Source organism: Panthera uncia, chromosome B1 (genome assembly GCF_023721935.1).
Source record: "Panthera uncia isolate 11264 chromosome B1, Puncia_PCG_1.0, whole genome shotgun sequence".
Lineage (NCBI taxonomy): Eukaryota > Metazoa > Chordata > Mammalia > Carnivora > Felidae > Panthera > Panthera uncia.
The window spans coordinates 1,919,712-1,934,129 of record NC_064811.1 but is presented as its reverse complement, the minus strand read 5'-3'; the positions used below and the strand labels follow the sequence as shown (position 1 = coordinate 1,934,129).

The 14,418-nt window shown below is 42.4% G+C and overlaps 1 protein-coding gene and 1 pseudogene across 6 annotated transcripts in view; one reads left to right on the top strand and one right to left on the bottom strand.

Moving 5' to 3' along the window:
* Positions 1 to 14,418, bottom strand: part of ADD1 (adducin 1) — an 87,191-nt gene that overhangs the window by 54,560 nt on the left and 18,213 nt on the right. The window lies entirely within an intron of this gene.
* LOC125922572 (peptidyl-prolyl cis-trans isomerase A-like) lies at positions 12,675 to 13,932 on the top strand (annotated as a pseudogene).

Genomic DNA, 14,418 nt, shown 5'->3' with positions numbered 1-14,418 from the left:
TTTTTTTTTTTTTGTTTTTTTTTTTGGGGGGGGGGGGGGGGGGGGGGAGAGCTAGCAGGGAAGAGGGGCAGAGAGTCTTAAGCAGGCCCCATGCTCAGCACGGAGCTCGATGACGGGCTCAATCCCACCACTGTGAGATCATGACCTGCCAAAATCAAGAGTCAGACGCTTAACCGACTGAGCCGCCCGGGCGCCCCTAACTATAGTTTTTTAATCAACCCTATGGTGTACTATTACAGAGTCGAGTTGCTTGTTTAAGGATGCACAGCCATAAATGGAAAAGCAAGAATTTGGAAATAAGACTACAGTTTGGAGCCTGTCCACATGTGCTGACGACAGGACCCTCCAGTCCAGGGGTTAGTGCGAGGCAGTGGACAAAACCCTGGGTCAGACCCCAGTGGTCAGTCCCACTACTTCCACTGCAGAACTTCAACAAGGACCAAGTCTTCATCCATAAAGTAGAAATATCTCCCTAACGTAATGAATCAAATGAGACAATGCAGCCTAGAGCACCTTGGGGGAAAAAATGAGAAAATGCTACAGAGAAATAATTATCATTTCTAGGACTCTCAAACTCCACACCTAATTGCTCTCAATCCAGCTGAGGAGAATACAACTAGGAAATGCAAGGGACGCAGGAGAGAGCCCAGCGCAGGAACTTTATGGCAGCGTGCCAAAGGTCCCTGCAGAGCACCAAGCTCCCACCCAGCTCTGTCCACTTAACAACCCATTTGCAGGTGGAAAACGGACTCTGAGTTTCAAGTTCCTGAGGCCTCAAGATGAATAAAGGGCCAAGTCAGGCCACGGACCCAAGACCACTCACTCCAAACGCCAAGCTCATCCCTCAACTGCTGTACAAGAAGTCTAAAGTGGAACACTGGCCAAGAGCAGGAAAGCAGGGCACTCTCTCCCCACCATTTAGCACAGAACAGACCTGAAGATCGGTTAAGTGCATGGACGGTGAAGAAATACAAAGTCATCCTCCATTGCTGATTTCACAAAATTTCCTTTCGTCCACAAAAATTATAAAGTGACATCCAGCACTTTCAGATGGCACATGAGCTCATATTGATCAGTTTACTCTCAAACAAGGGCTTTTCTTTTTTTTTTTAAGATTCTATTTTTTGAGTAATCTCTATCCCCAACATGGGGTTCAAACTCAGAACCCCAAGATCAAGAGTTGTAAGTTCCACCCACTGAGCCAGCTAGGTGCCCCAAACAAATGTTTTTCAAGAAAAAATTCCACATGGCATGCCTGGGTGGCTCAGTGGGTTGAGCTTCCGACTTTGGCTCGGGTCATGATCTCACAGTTCGTGGGTTCAAGCCCCGCATCAGGCTCTGTGCTGACAGCTCAGAGTCTGGAGCCTGCTTCGGATTCTGTGTCTCCCTCCCTGTTCCTCCCCTGCTCATACTCTGTCTCTCAAAAATAAACAAATGTTTAAAATTTTTTAATTAAAAAAAAAAGAAAGAAAGAAAAGAAAAAAAGTTCCACAAAGGAAACTGCAATTCAGATTTCAAGAGAGGAATCTGGGAGAAAAAACTTTACATATGGTACCTCACAATTCAACAAATAACCCCCACTCCACGGGACAGTCTCCATTGCCATTACTCTACTGATCCACACATTCTAAGTCACGTGCCCTGAACCACCATATATAATCAAGGGCATAACTCAACTTCATCCTCCGACAGTGCCAACGACTTTCTCTATTTTTGCTCCTTCACGATCCCATTACTGTCCTTCAATTACTATTTTTAGTTTTCACTATATTTTTACTGAAGCAATGGACTCTCCCAAAATTTACTGTTTTACTGAAACAAGACTCTTCCTGGATTTCATTCTATGAGAGTGGCTTACAAAGTAAGGGTCTGAGCTGGATTTCTGTTTCTTTTTCTGGGGGGAGGGAGAAGGTGAGGAAGTCTGGCAGGGTCATACAGAAGATTAAAAATACTGACCACAAAAACAAAGTGTTTTCAGAATGTAATGGTCAGTCACTAAATGTTCCTATTTGTGAAGTGACTGGTTCCTGTGGAAGACAAATGCTAACCAGAAGCTTTGAAGATAGTCAACCAGGGCTAAAAGACAGAGGGCACGTTGCCAAGTGCACTAAGAAATGCATATTCCACACACGCGATGGTCGAGCTGCAGGCTCCTTTATTAACTCTGGGGCTTCTGAAAACAGGGCCAGGTTTTTCTCTTTGGAGCTGGTCAGGAAGCACTTAAAATCACAAGCATAAGCCTAAGTAAAATTCTGCCAAAAGTATATTCTCTGAAAAGTAACTATGCCTGCTGACGGAGAACGAAAACCCTTTTATGCTATACTTATGAGCACACAAGTTTTTCGATGGTCTAGTTCTCACAAAAATAAGGATATACTGTCAGGTGCAAAAAGCAAAATACAAAGAATGATATATGTGTGGTGGTTTTTCATGAGGGAGAGGAGGGGTAAGAAAAATACCTGTACCTGCTTGTATTTGCATAAAGAAATGAAAGAAGAATATACAAGAAACTTAAAATGGTGGTTTTCTTGTGAGAAGTGAGAAGGATCTGGATAGATGGAGGACAGAGATGGCCAGGAGAGTCTTTACTGTTCATATATATATATATACATATATATACACACACATCTATATATATGTATATGTATGTATATATATATATATGTATATGTATGTATATATATATATATACACTTTTTTTTTTTTAAGTGTAATTTATAGGGGCATCTGGATGGCTCAGTCAGTTAAGCGTCTGACTTCGGCTCAGGTCATGATCTCATGGTTTGTGGGTTCGAGCCCCACATCAGGCTCTGTGCTGACAGCTCGGGGCCTGGAGCCTGCTTCGGATTCTGTGTCTCCCTCTCTGCCCGCCCTCCCCCACCTTGCACTCTATATCTTGCTTTCAAAAATAAACATTTAAAATAATTTTTTTAATAAAGTATAATTTATAAAAAAAAGAAAAATTTTAAGACATAACACCATGAAGAACATAAATAATAAGCATCACTGAAGGTATAAAATGAACAGAATACACAGTAAATTGTATTTCCAGCAGCATGATGATACCAAACATTTGTTTACAGCTTATAGTTTAATATATATTGTTAGATGTTTTAGTAGGGTGGCCCTTTCCTGATTTTACAGGTGATAAAATGTAGGTTCTAAGAGACTGTCTCATCCTAAGTAGAGACTGCAAGAGTTGATAATGTAGAAGGTTAAACGAGCCCCTCCCAGTCTCTCCTCCAAAATGATTCTGTTCATATCAGAATCATTTATAACCCAATATTTCTTTACATCAGTAGTGGCTGATTAAAACGGGAGTATTTATTTAAATCCATATTGGCTCTAGTTTGCAGCCATGACTTCCATCTTGCCAAAGGCACTGGAGTTCCTGCCCTACAAGTACCAAAGGTCACTTCCTTCTCTAAGGAAGCAAATAAAATGCTCTTCGGTGTTAGAGAATGACAGACAAGGCTTAGCGCTAAAGAACAGGCCACTAATCGCACTGGCCTTGAAGTCTGTAGCTATTAGGGGACATGGTCCAGCTTGCTAATGGAGAGAGACAGACCAGGCTTTATGAATTTTCGTGGCCTAACAGCATCTCGCCCTGCTGTCTAGGGCACAGGAGGTCATCCTTAAGTGTGTTAACCTGAGGAGTTAGTAGGTAGCACAGCAGACATGAGGACCTTACAGCCTTTCTGACTCAATGTTGTAAAGGTCTCCGCAGTAGACCCCTTAACTCTGACCCCTTTGTTTTGTAAAATTTTTTTTTGTTTATTCATTTTTGAGAGACAGAGGGAAACCGAGCATGAATGGGGGAGGGGCAGAGAGACAGAGGGAGACACAAAATCCGAAGCAGGCTCCAGGCTCCGAGCTGTCAGCACAGAGCCCGACGCGGGGCTCAAACCCACGAACGGTGAGATCATGACCTGACCTCAGTCAACCAACTGAGCCACCCAGGTGCCCCTGACCCCTTCGTTTTAAAAGCAGGAAACCTGAGGATCAGAAAAGTAGAAGACTTGGCACACAGGGAATCACTGGCAGAGAGCAGCAGCCTAGGGTATGTCTAGAGTCAATCAAGGCCAAGTGAGAGTTACGAACTGTGTAATCCTGGACAAGCTGCTTTAACTTCTCTCTGGGACTCAGTCTCCTCATCTATAAACTGGATGTGGTGATGGAAACCTTGAGGGATATTGTAAGAATCCGAAATGCTGTCTGCAGAGCATTTAGCAGTGTTTGGCAGACAGGGCACGCACATTAACAAGCAGCTATGATTACTGGACTCACCTAGGACACACGTGTACACACATAATTTATTTCTCATTATCACTATCACTATGTTAACATCCAAAAACCTCTGAAGTCTTTAAAAATTCTGGATGATATCTGAAAGGGGAAATTATGAAAAGCCTTAATAACCATAAACCAAAAAGAGGTCAAAACCAAATTCAGACAAAGGAAAATTATGCCTCAAACTGCATACCTTCATCAGTTTTTACTTTTCAAAATGGTGCCATTTCAATGGACAAGACATTACTGCAGTGGAGGAGACAATCCCAACTTGAAAAGGCTCTGCACTCAGCCCGCAGACAGAAGTGACAGACCCTGGCAGAGGGGCCAGGCAGTTGGCACGATGAGTGAGTAAGTGGCATGGTGCATTCGAAGGGGAGAGGTGCTACGGGAGGGGGCCAAGAGGACAAGGAGGTGGGGAGCAGGTCCAACATTAAGGAGGAGGGCGGAAGAGGACTCTGGAGAAGGTGACATCACCCTCACCATAATGGTGAAGGCATCCAGACACTCCAGGCACAGGGACAGCCAGAGCCAAGGCCAGGAATGAGGACCGGCATTTGCCTGGAGATAAAACAAAGTCTGTTTCTCATCATTTTCTTTAAGCATTAAAATATTTCATTTACATTCAGGTAAATAAGCAAAGATACGAAAAGGTCCACTCAACCCTAACTTGTCCCAAACAGGACTCTTAATCTTCCCCTAGTCTTGTCTCCCTGCTTCTACCCTCAAACTCCTGTAACTTGTTCTTCATAAAAATATAATCAAACCATGTCCTGCCCCTGCTTAATACCCACCAATGGCTTCCCACAGCCCCTGGAATAAAATCTGAATCCTGACCAGAGCCGGCAGGGACCCTCCAAGGCTGGCCCCTAGCCATCTCTCTGCCGTGACGTCCCAGATACGTCAGCCTCTCTTCTGTCCACAAACACACCCAACCCCTTCCTGCCTGACAGCTTTACACTTACCTTCTCTCTGCCCACAACAAACTTATTCCAGCTTAGCCGAGCGTCTTACTCCTTATTTTAGGAGCAAGTTTTGGGTCAAATTTCACCTATAAATTTTGAGATTAGTTTCCCTGCCCACCCTAGAGTAGCCCCTACTCCCACCTCTCTCAAATCACCCTGGGTTTTCTTTGCCTTCAACGCACTCGTCACCACTTTCAGGGCACAGACTCTGGAGCCAGACTGCTTGAGTTCAGATTCCAGCTCAGCCACTTACCGACTCTGTATGCTTGGGAAAATTCCTTAACTTCTTCGGCCTCATTTCCCACATGTGAAATAATAAGGCTTAACAACAGTACCACCTCAATGCATGTAAAATGCTTGGAAACAAGTATCTGACACATAGGAAGCATTCAAATGTTCGTTATTAGTATCACTGTCAGAAATGAGTATTCCTATCTCGCTATTAGAATATAAACCCAATAGGGCAAGAGGCTCATCTGTACCATTTACTCCTGTATTATAGACTCACACTTTATACACATAAATATAGGGGGAGAGACAGACAGACAGACATGTCCAATCTAACATTCTGGACTGGTAATGCTAATATAAGCATTTGGATGCTAGAGCATTTGACTGTAAGAAAAGCCATCACCTTGCTTCATTTAATCACAACTGACATATGACTCAAGAGACTCTGGGGACGCAAGCAGCTAACTAAACAGGCTCCAAATCTCCACCTGCCACTCACAAGGACAGCAAGTGGACAATCTGTATATCAAATTGGGTTTTGTGTCTTGAGGTGCCTGGGTTTTACATTTCCCAGAATTACGTCAATTCCCAAAGTCGGTATACAAAGCAAGGCCAGGAGCTCTATGTGTCTCTAGCTGACTAGATTTGAAGATTCAAGCAAGTGTAACTCCCAGAGGCCGGAAAATAAGAAAGAATTCCAGACCTCACAACTAAGTGTGCATGGTAATACAGTGAGGCTCATAAACACTGCATAAGATCCAGCCGAGCAAGATAGGAGGCACAGGTTGGCCAGACACGTGTAAGTATAGAAAATTCTATACAGATGTGATGAGGAAGAAAAAACCCACTCTGCAACCTAGTTAAACACATTAGGAAGGACCGTCTAACAACACTAGCATGAGAATGTTTCCCCCAAAAAGTACATTAATCGGTATCAGGGGGAAGAGTTTAATAGTTACAGAGGAGTAGGATGGAGAAGTATTTAGTCATAAAAATGATCTTAAGAGCAGTATGTAAGACACGGGCAACACTTCAAGTTATTCAAACGGCGTGCACAAAATATCACTGCAGCTGTGACAAGTACACAACAGTGACAGAGGCCAACATGGCTAGACAGAGGCTCTGTCATCCGCTCCTTCACTCCACAACCCCTAGTATCTGTTGGTTGAAATAAGAACAGGCTGTTTGCTCGGCTAGCTCTGTGTGATCCCACAGCTCTGTTCTCCACCTGGAATCTGCCTGGAATCAATATTCTAAGGGAGGCAGTACATGGTAAGAAAGACTGTGAGTGGACAACCCTCCGGTCCCACAACTGTGGAGAGGACAGTGATGCTTAATGGGAAGAAGGGAGGACTGTCGCCAGGGTTCAAACTCCAGCCCAGATACTACTAAGAGGGTATCCTGGGCAAGCTCACTATTTGTACCTCAGTTTTTTTATGGTTAGAAGGGGGTCAATAATAATATCCACCTCGCACAATTGTTGAGTGAACATGACATGCTCAACACGATGTCTGTTTGATGTAGTCCCGTGCACCTGCCAGTGTAATCATGACAGCTGGTGCCTGAAAACACCGACCCTCGGTCACAGACAGCATCATTGTTCATATCTCACCCACCAAGCCAGATCCAGACTTTCAGAGGAATGAATACCAGAGGAACTCCCTAAAGTTACTGAGTAGACAGATGCGGCTATTAAACAGAAAGATCTAGTTAACTGAATATTTTGATTAATAAAACTGCGGTTTTCAAAACCCTCAAATATAATAAAACATACTTAATACTAATAAATACTGAACAAATCAACCTTTGGTAGTTAACATTCTCTAGAATCATTTATGTACGTAAATGAATGTCAACAGCTCTCAAATATAAACCCCTTATTTTAAAAAGTACTAAATATGTTGGGATTGAAGGAAACCCTGTAATCTTTGCATACCCCTTTGGGTTAAAAATGAAAACAAAATGGCTAAAAACAAGAACTATTTAACATCTGCATATGCATAGGTGCTTTTATTTATTATTTTTTTTAACGTTTATTTATTTTTGAGACAGAGAGAGACAGAGCATGAACGGGGGAGGGGCAGAGAGAGAGGGAGACACAGAATCGGAAGCAGGCTACAGGCTCTGAGCCATCAGCCCAGAGCCCAACGCGGGGCTCGAACTCACAGACCGCGAGATCGTGACCTGAGCTGAAGTCGGATGCTTAACCGACTGAGCCACCCAGGCACCCCTGCATAGGTGCTTTTAAAACCTTAAAATCATGGGCACCTGGCTGGCTCAGTTGGTAGAGCACATCCATGACTCTTGATCTCAGGGTTGTGAGTTCAAGCCCCACGATGGGTGTGGAGCCTACTTTAATGAATGAATGAATGAAACCTTAAAATCATGTGGCTACTGATTAAAATTTTAGAAATAAAACCTTTTTAATTCAAGGGAAAAAACAACTTGGAGGACAGTCGAAAAGAGTCACATTCTGGAAACCACTTACTGTTGATTTTACCCAGACATGTTAAGTGGCCACTGGAACTGTAGAAGAAATGCAAGATACAGGGTGAACATTAATAGTATATCCCCATAGGAGATCCTGTTTAAGCCCAGCAGAAGCCAACTGCTCTTTTCAAAGGAGAAAAAAAAAGTTTATCCCTTTCATTCATCCCATTTCATTTAATACCTGAATAATACTAGCACTTTTAACCTAAACAACCCAGCTTTGAAATGAGCAAATAATTCATTCTTTCCCAAGTATTTTATACTGTGTCTAGGAAAATCTTGAGCCTTGGTTTCACAGCCTGTTCTTCTTGTGGTTATATAAAATAGAAACAACCCACCAAAGTGTTCAGATCCAAGCTTCAAATGAATAGCAATGTTCTGTTTACTTAGGGGAGGCAATTCTATTCAGGTCCCAAAAGCATGGCATACTATACTTCAAAATTATTTCCACACAACAGTTCAGAACCCTTCTGAAAAACTACAGCCTATTTTAACAAGCCAGTAAAAATGCAAGGCACTCTTGGGGCACCTGGATGGCTCAGTCGGTTAAGTGTCCGACTTCAGCTCAGGTCATGATCTCTCAGTTCATGAGTTTGAGCCCCACATCAGGCTCTGAGCTGTTGGCACAAGCAGCTGTTTGTACCAACAGCTCAGAACCTGGAGCCTGCTTCGGATGTTGTCTCCCTCTTTCTCTGCTCCTCCCCTACTCACGCTCTCTCACAAACAAATAAACATTAAAATTTTTTTTTAAATGCAAAGTACTCTCAAAATAATTGTAACATGGCAAATAAAATAAACATCCCAGAGGGGCGCCTGGGTGGTTCAGTTGGTTAAATGTCCGGCTTCGGTTCAGGTCATGATCTCACAGTTCACCTCGGAGCTCTGTGCTGACAGCTAGGAGCCTGGAGCCTGCTTTGGAATCTGTGACTCCCTCTTTCTCTGTCCCTCTCTCGTTCACACTATGTCTCTGTCTCTCAAAAAAAGTAAATAAATGTTTAAAAAAAAAAGTTTTATTTTTAATTTTTTTATATGAAATTTATTGTCAAATTGGTTTCCATACAACACCCAGTGCTCATCCCAAAAGATGCCCTCTTCAATACCCATCACCTACCCTCCCCTCCCTCCCACCCCCCATCAACCCTCAGTTTGTTCTCCGTTTTTAAGAGACTCTTACGCTTTGTCTCTCTCCCACTCTAACCTCTTTAAAAAAAAGTTTTTTTAAATAAACATCCCAGAAAATGTGACCCCTTCAAAAACTGCTAGTTGCAGGGCCTTGCCTAGGGTGGGAGCTCAAATGCAGTTGCCAAATGAAATAGCAGAAAACTGTGTTCTAAAACAACTGCTTGAAGGGTAAACCTGACAATGGGAAATGTACAGTAAAAGAAACCCCCAAATGGGTTAGGATTAAACATAAAGTTTTACTTCCAGGGGCGCCTGGGTGGCTCAGTCGGTTAAGCGTCCGACTTCAGCTCAGGTCATGATCTCACAGTTTGTGGGTTCAAGCCCCGCGCCGGGCTCTGTGCTCACAGCTGGGAGCCTGGAGCCTGCTTCAAGTTCCGTGTCTCATTCTCTCTCTGCCCCTCCCCCACTTGTGCTCTGTCTCTCTCGTCTCTCAAAAATAAATAAAAATGTAAAAAAAAAAATTTTTTTTTTTAAAGTTTTACTTCCTTTTTGACTCACAGACTCTGAAAAGGAAACAGAGGGATCACTGAGATTTCCCCGCTCCGGCAGATCGGAAGTGGCTGCTTTGTCATTCCTCTGACCTCTACTTGAGGATGAATGTCTTCCCTGTGTTTGTTTACGTCTCCAATTTCCCACAGGGTCTATTAATTTCTTTGTCCACCTACCTCTCAACTCCTGATGTAGTTACTCCTACAAATTAAAAAAAAAAAAATAGTATACCTACTGACTTTTTGTCATATTTGATTCCCCAGACTATTACTTTCTATAATTTTATTTTTCAATGAATATTTTAATATTTTGTATACTGAGGTCTGCAAACTTCTCCCTCTGAACTCTTCTCTTTAAGAGACACTCCTCATTCCTTCACAGACGCAAGTCCCACAAATGTTCCAAGACAGTTTTCAGGAATCATCTCTGATAAACATGCTATCGTGCTTTCCCCACAGTCTCTATAATTAGAAACATGTGTCCTTAATCCATCTGGACTTTATTTTCATGAATGATGTTTTCCAGTTATCTCATCGCCGATAATCGCCTCTCCACAGAGACACATGAGCGTGGTTCCCTCCCGACAGGGCCAGGGACACACAGGCGAGCTCTGGGGCAACAGCACGCCACCGCTTGCTCCCATCTACACCACCTGACCTGCACCTCGGTGGCCTCATCTATAAGGAAATACCCTCAAGTCACATGTCCCAAGGTTGTTGGGGCAATTCGAAACAATAAATGTAAAATGTCTAGCACAATGTCTGACACAGTGGATACCCGATAAATAGGAACTATTTTAATTATCTAGTTTCTAATGGGAATACAAAAGTAATATGCCAAAAAATTCACTTCAGAACTTCAAGAACATTAGGTTTAACCAACTAAATGTTAAAACACATTATTTTAATTAAAAGTTAATTCTCTTATAAACTCATCTTATTTTATCTTTTTATATTTTAACTAAAAAACTACCGTATTCTATCTGTATCAACACACAGTAGCACTAATTAATTGAGATTTCTCACTTTAACTCCATCCCTCAACCAACATTCTGGTGTGGCTTACTGAAACTGATGGGTGTGGTTCTGAAAACAAGGCTGGGCGAGGCACTAAAGATAAACCAACTAACCATCTGTTTCACTAAACAAATTTAAGTGAACTTCGATGTACTCCATGCTGTTTGTATTTCCAAAATCCATCTGATAAAACTGGTACAGAAAGAACCTGGCTTGGGTCGTCAACAAAATTCCATTTGCCTCTCAATGCTAACTGATTTATAAACCCCACTGAATTCACATTAGAGTGCAGAGCCCAGGACCAGACCACCTGGATACTGATCTCAGTCCACCACGTACTAGCTCTGGTCATCCCTGGGCACGTTTCTTCACCTCTCTATATAAGCTGTAGTTTTTTCATCTGTAGAATGAGAACGACAGCATTATCTACCTCCCTGGTTTAAGATTAAATGAGTGAACTCAGCACTGCTGAGAGTTCCCTGACAGCGGGCGTCACTGCTCTGTACTGTCAATCTTTAACACAAAAGCGAGACTGCAAGCTTACTGAAGGCAGGAGCTACTATACCACATTACCTTCTGACATTCCCAACACAGTGCTTGGAGCACAGACCTTAAACAATGCTTATTAATAAAAGGGGAAAAAAGGGCAGTGAGACAAAACCTTAGAAGAGTAAATCTTTAGCACCAGAAGGAAATTTAAAAGTCATCCAGTCACTTTACAGATGATAAAACTGAGCAAAGTTGTGACTTTACTACCAAAGTCTCACATGCTGGCCAAGCTAGCGCCAGCTCCTCCCACGCCAAGAACGCCAACACATCTCACGACACCAACCCTCAAAAGTGTGCATTTTACAATCACCTCATACTGAATACGCTTTCCTAAGTTTTAAACCACTATTCCACATTCACAACCACTATTTCCATTACTAGTAATTACCACCTGGAGATCAAGTAAGGCCATTATTTGACAGGCCCTACCACTCAATAAGGTTTTCCATAAAATCAAATGCAATTCACACGTAAGAAATATATGAAACCTCCAAGGGCTAAACAAACAAAAAAGGCCCCAAACCATGAGAATGAAACTAGTAACTCCAAATGGGAATCACTCACAAGGGGCAGCATTACCAAAGGTCAAATACCAAAAATGAGCATTGTTGAAGGCAAACAAAAGAAGGAGCTAACGAGCTAATGAACTCTGAAGAGAGTGGAATGGTCTCAGGAGGGCAGTGACCCTGGCTCATGACAGAAGTAAATGCAGTCCTCGCAGGAAAAACATCCTCAACGTTGATCCCCAGGTTTTCCCCAGGTTAAAGTCAACCAAATATAAGGTCTTAGTCAAAACTTCAACAAACCCAAAAACAATCTCCATGAATGACCATCATCGGAAACAATAAACCATACGTTTAGGCCCTCAAAGACTTCAGATACTAATACAGAACACAGAACAACTATGTACAAAATGTTCAAAAAATAACCACAAATAGGACAAGCCTCAGAGACTATCAAAAATGAGCAGCTGAAAAAGAAACCAAACAGAATTTCCAGAAATAGAATATCGAAAAAAATTCTTTACAAATCAACTAATGAATTAATAGCAGCTTTGACACAGATAAAGAGGAATTAGTAAATTAAAAGACAGACTTGAGGGGCGCCTGGGGGGCTCAGTCAGTTAAGCCTCCAACTTCAGCTCAGGTCATGATCTCACACGGGTATCGAGCCCCATCTCAGGCTCTGTGCTGACAGCTCAGAACCTGGAGCCTGCTTCAGATTCTGTGTCTCCCTCTCTCTCTGCCCCTCCCCCACTTGTGCTCGTGCACACTCCCTCTCTCTCTCTCTCTCTCTCTCTCAAAAATAAATGAACATTAAAAAAAAAAAAAAAAAGGAAAGAAAGGACAGAATTGAAAAAATTCCCCAGAGACCAGCACGGGGAGACAAGTTGATACAAACTATGTCAGAAGAGACAGAATAAGAAAGTCCACTACACATCTGCTGGAATTACAGGCAGAGATAATAATAGTGAAGAGTCTGCAGATGCTGCCACCCCAGAGCCTGCCCGTGTGGCCCAGCCATGATCAATCCCACTGTGTTCTTGGACATCACTGTGGATGATGAGCCCTTGGGCCACATTTCCTTCAAGATGTTTGCAGACAAAGTTTTAAAGACAATAGAGAACTTTTGTGCTTTGAGCATTGGGGATAAAGAATTTGGTTATAAAGGTTCCTGCTTTCACAGGATTATTCTGGGATTTTTATGCCAGGGTGGTGACTTCGCACAACATAACGGCACTGGTGGCCAGTCCATCTAGGGGGAGAAATGTGATGATGAGAATTTCATCCTGAAGCACACAGGTCCTGGCATCTCGTCCATGGCACATGATGGACCCAACACGAATGGCTCCCAGTTTTCATCTGCACTGCCAAGACTGAGTGGTTGCATGGCAAGCATATGGTCTCCAGAGAAGTGAAAGACGGCATGAATGTTGTAGAAGCCACGGAGTACTTTGGGTCCAGAAATGGCGAGACCAGCAAGAACACCACTGCTGACTGGACAAATCTAATAAATCTGACTTGCGTTTTACCTTTTAACTTAACTACCACACCATTCCTCTTGTAGCTCAGAAGGGCACCTCTGCACCCCCACCTGCTTGAAATACCCTATAATCTCTGCACTTCTGCTGCGGTTCTACGGGTCCCTTATTATCCTTAACCCACCTCCAAGTCTAGCTGGATTAGATTTAAGTTTGTGATTATGAAATAAAAAGTAAACAAGAACAAAAAGAATAGTGAGGCATCGATATAATATCCAAGGACAGAATGGGTAACAATTTTACCTAACTGAAAGACACAAATCCCCAAATACCAAGCAAAATAAAGAAAAATACATACCTTATACATACAGTAATGAATCTATAGAATAGCAAAGGCAAAAAAAAAAAAAAAAAAAAAAGATCATCTACAAAAGAATAACAATTAGACACTGGCAAGCTTGTAACAGAAACAACAAAAGTGGAGGAATAGAGTATCTTCAAAATGCTAAAAGGAAATAACAGGCAATCTGGATTTGTATAACAAGCAAAACTATCCTTTAAGAATGTGCGTGAAAATAGTCACTTCAGATAAACAAAAACAACAGTACCATCTACAGACCTGCAGAAAAGGAACTTCTAAAAAAGAAAAAATGATCTCAAGGGAAAACAAATCAGAAATGCCATGGGCGGGGCAGGGGGTGGGGGGCGATGCCTGGGTGGCTCAGTCAGTTAAGCGTCTGGATTCAGCTCAGGTCATGATTTCATGGTTCATGATTTCGAGCCCCACATCAGGCTCTATGCTGACTGCTCAGAGCCTGGAGCCTGCTTCAGATTCTGTGTCTCCCTCTCTCTTTGCCTCTTCCCCATTCATGCTCTCTCTCTCTCTCTCTCTCTCTGTCTCTCTCTCTCTCTGTCTCAAAAATAATAAGGGGTCTGACTCTTGATTTCGGCTCAGGTCACGATCTCACGGTTTGTGGGATGGAGCCTGTGGTGCTCTGTGCTGACAGTGCAGCGCCTACTTAGGATCCTCCCTCTCTTTCTCAAAAATAAACAAACATTTAAAAATGAAAATAGAAAGTTAGAATCAAGGCTTGCCTGGTTAATTAAAAAAGAATACAAAATGTGAAATGATAGAAAAAATACAAATTTATCAGAATCACGAAAAACGTAACCATACTAAATTATGCCAGTTAAGAGACAGAAATTACAATTAGTGTGGTAGGCT